The following is a 3,712-nucleotide window of genomic DNA, read 5'->3' on the forward strand; positions in this document are numbered from 1 at the left end:
TTTTTTTTTTTTTTTTTTTTTTTTAGGAGTCTTGCTCTGTTGCCCAGGCTGGAGTGCAGTGGTACAATTTCAGCGGCTCAGTGCAACCTCTGCCTCCTGGTTCAAGTGATTATCCTGCCTCAGACTCCCAAGTAGCTGGGATTACAGGCACCTGCCACCACACCCAGCTAATTTTTGTATTTTCAGTAGAGACCTCAGTTGATCTGCCTACCTCGGCCTCCCAAAGTGCTGAGATACAGGTGTGAGTCACCACCCCTGGCCTGATCTTATTTTTTACTTAAAATAAAAGCCAGTGTTTGCAGTAGCCTATAAGGCCCTTCCTTCCCCATTACCTCTCTGATCTCATCTCCTACCATACTCCTCCACTCACTCATGCTGCTCTGGACACAGCCCATTTGCTTTTTCAGGTACACTCCCACCTACAGCCATACACTGGTGGTACTTTCTGTCTGGGATGCTCTCTCTCCAGATATTTCTTGGCTCTTATTTTTTTTTTTTAATTTTTTTTATTTTTTGAGACAGAGTCTCACTTTGTTACCCAGGCTGGAGTGCAGTGGTACCATCTCGGCTCACTGCAGCCGCCACCTGGGCTTAAGCAATCCTCCTGCCTCAGACCCTCAAGTAGCTGGAACCACAGGTGCTTGCCAACACACCTGGCTAATTTTTTTGTTTTTTCGTAGAGATGGGGTTTCACCATGTTGCCTAGGCTAGTCTCAAACTCCTGGGCTCAAGTGATCCACCCACCTCAGCCTCCCTAAGTACTAGGATTGCAGGTGTAAACCACTGCATCCAGCCTTGGTTTTTATTCTTACTTCATTTATTGCTCAAAATGACACTTTCTCAGTGATGATCCACTTTCAACCTGCAATCCCACATACTCCCATGCCCACCTTACTTGAGTATTCCCAAACCCTTACTTGCTCTCATTTTTCCAGAGCACTTATTAACCATACTCTTGTCTATTATGTTTGTCTCTCCAGCTAGAATATAAGCTCCACCACTAAGACAGGGACTTTTGTCGGTTTATTTCTTTTTCTTTTTTGTTCCAAGACAGAGTCTCGCTTTGTCCCCTAGGCTAGAGTGCTGCAGCACGATCTCGGCTCACTGTAACCTCCGCCTCTGGGGTTCAAGCGATTCTCCTGCCTCAGCCTCCTGAGTAGCTGGGATTACAGGCGCACGCCATCATGCCCGGTTAATTTTTATATTTTTAGTAGAGACAGGGTTTCACTATGTTGAACAGGCTGATCTTGAACTCCTGATATAAGGTGATCCACCTGCCTTGGCCTCCCAAAGTGCTGGGATTACAGGTGTGAGCCATCATGCCTGGCCCTTTTTCTTTTTCCTTTTTTTTTTTTTTGAGATGGCGTCTCACTCTGTTGCTCAGGCTGGAGTGCAGTGGTGCAATCTTAGCTCACTGCAAACTCTGCCTCCTGGGTTCAAGTGATTCTCCTGCTTCAGCCTCTTGGGTAGCTGTGATTACAGGCACCCGCTACCATGTCTTGCTAATTTTTGTATTTTTTTTTTTTTTTTTTAGACGGAGTTTCACTCTTGTTTGCCCAGGCTAGAGTGCAATGGCATGATCATGGCTCACTGCAACCTTCGCCTCCCAGGTTCAAGCGATTCTCCTGCCTCAGCCTAGTAGCTGGGATTATAGGCATGTGCCACCACACCTGGCCAATTTTGTATTTTTAGTAGAGACAGGGTTTCTCTGTGTTGGTCAGGCTGGTCTCGAACTCCCGACCCCAGGTGATCTGCCCGCCTCCGCCTCCCAAAGTGCTGGGATTACAGGCGTGAGCCACCGCATCCGGCTAATTTTTGTATTTTTCATAGAGACGGGGTTTTACCATGTTGACCCGGCTGGTCTTAAAACTCCTGACCTCAAGTATTTGCCCACATCAGCCTCCCAAAGTGCTGGGATTACAGGCGTGGGCCATCGCACCGCACCTGGCCTTTTGTTTTTGTTTTTAATTTTGGAGACAGGGTCTCTCTCTGTTGCCCAGGCTGTAGTGCAGTGGCGCAATCGTGGCTCACTGCAACCTCTGCCTCCCAGGCTTAAGCGATTCTCCCATTTCAGCCTCCCAAGTAGCTAGGACTATAGGCACGTACCACCATGCCTGGCTAAATTTTTTTTCTATATTTTTTGTAGAGACAGGGTTTTGCCATGTTGCCCAGGCTGTTGTCTGTTTCATTGAGTAAAGCATTCCTAGTGCCCAGAACACTGCCAGGCACTCAATGTTTATTGGATGAATGGGTAGCATTAGTAACATTTTGCTGCACTTAGTTATAAACAAGACCTCCTTTCCCATATTAGGCCAAAGTTCCATGAGGACAGGGAATGCATATTATTCTGGACCCTTAATAAATACTGACTGACCAGATAAGTAATGGACTATGTGAAAACAAGGCAGTGAAAATGAGCTGGTTATATTTGGGTTGAAAATTAGTCATAAGGGGCCAGGCGCCACGGCTCACGCCTGTAATCCCAGCACTTTGGGAGGCCGAGGTGGGCAGATCATAAGGTCAGGAGATCTAGACCATCCTGGCTAACACGCTGAAACCCAATCTCTACTAAAAATACAAAAAATTAGCTGGGTGTGGTGGCGGGCGCCTGTAGTCCCAGCTACAGGGGGAGTTAAGGCAGGAGAATGGCGTGAACCCGGAAGTCGGAGCTTGTAGTGAGTTGAGATCACATCACTGCGCTCCATCCTGGGCGACAGAGCGACTCCATCTTAAAAAAAAAAAAAGTCGTAAGGGTTGGGTGCAGTGGCTCATGCCTGTAATCCCAGCACTTTGGGGAGGCCGAGGTGGGCAGATCACTTGAGGCCATGAGCTCAAGACCAGTCTGACCAACGTGGTGAAACCCAATATCTACTAAAAATACAAAAATTAGCTGGGCATGGTGGCGCATGCCTGTAATCCCTACTACTGAGGAGGCTGAGGCATGAGAATCACTTGAACCCCAGAGGTGGAGACTGCAGTGAGCTGTGATTGCGCCACTGCAATCCAGCCTGGGTGATACACAAAAAAAAAAAAAGAAGAAGGAAAGAAAAAGAAAAATTTGGTGTAGGAAACAACTTGTGGGCCGGGCGCGGTGGCTCAAGCCTGTAATCCTAGCACTTTGGGAGGCCGAGACGGGCGGATCACGAGGTCTGGAGATCGAGACCATCCTGGCTAACACGGTGAAACCCCGTCTCTACTAAAAAATACAAAAAATTAGCCAGGCGAGGTGGTGGGCGCCTGTAGTCCCAGCTACTCGGGAGGCTGAGGCAGGAGAATGGCGTGAACCCGGAAGGCGGAGCTTGCAGTGAGCTGAGATCCGGCCACTGCACTCCAGCCCAGGCGACAGAGCGAGACTCCGTCTCAAAAAAAAAAAAAAGAAACAACTTGTGGTAAATAATCAAAATAAGTCTGGGTACAGTGGCTCATGCCTGTAATCCCAGTATTTTGGGAGGCTGAGGCGGGTGGATCTCTTGAGCCTAGGAATTCAAGACCACCCAGTGCAACATAGTGAGACCTCATCTCTACAAAAAATAAAAAATTAGTCAGGCATGGTGGTGCATGCCTGTAGTCTCAGCTACTCAGGAGGCTGAGGCAGAAATATCGCTTGAGCCAGAAGTTGGGCTGCAGTGAGCCAAGATCCTGCCACAGCACTCCAGCCTGGGCAACAGCAGGAGACTCTGCCTCAAAAGAAAAAAAAAAAAGCCAGACACAG

At 48.2% G+C, this 3,712-nt stretch overlaps 2 protein-coding genes across 4 annotated transcripts in view; both read right to left on the bottom strand.

The window, feature by feature from the left end:
- Positions 1-3,712, bottom strand: part of ATAT1 (alpha tubulin acetyltransferase 1) — a 23,037-nt gene that overhangs the window by 17,110 nt on the left and 2,215 nt on the right. The gene's annotated exons all lie outside the window — the stretch shown is intronic.
- The window catches only part of MRPS18B (mitochondrial ribosomal protein S18B), a 16,450-nt gene that overhangs the window by 1,193 nt on the left and 11,545 nt on the right, over positions 1-3,712 (bottom strand). Inside the window, exons 8-9 of one of the 3 annotated variants that reach the window (XR_001002104.1) lie at positions 1,279-1,323; positions 660-744 (exon numbers count right to left, since the gene is read on the bottom strand). The exons of 1 other annotated variant lie outside the window; for it this stretch is intronic. The gene's annotated coding sequence lies outside the window, so the exon portion shown is untranslated. Of the gene's footprint in view, positions 1-659; positions 745-1,278; positions 1,330-3,712 lie in introns of those variants that run through there. One more of the 3 variants, XR_001002105.1, reaches the window with a different exon arrangement.

The sequence above is a fragment of the Colobus angolensis genome, unplaced genomic scaffold (assembly GCF_000951035.1).
Source record: "Colobus angolensis palliatus isolate OR3802 unplaced genomic scaffold, Cang.pa_1.0 Scaffold238, whole genome shotgun sequence".
Classification (NCBI taxonomy): Eukaryota; Metazoa; Chordata; class Mammalia; order Primates; family Cercopithecidae; genus Colobus; species Colobus angolensis.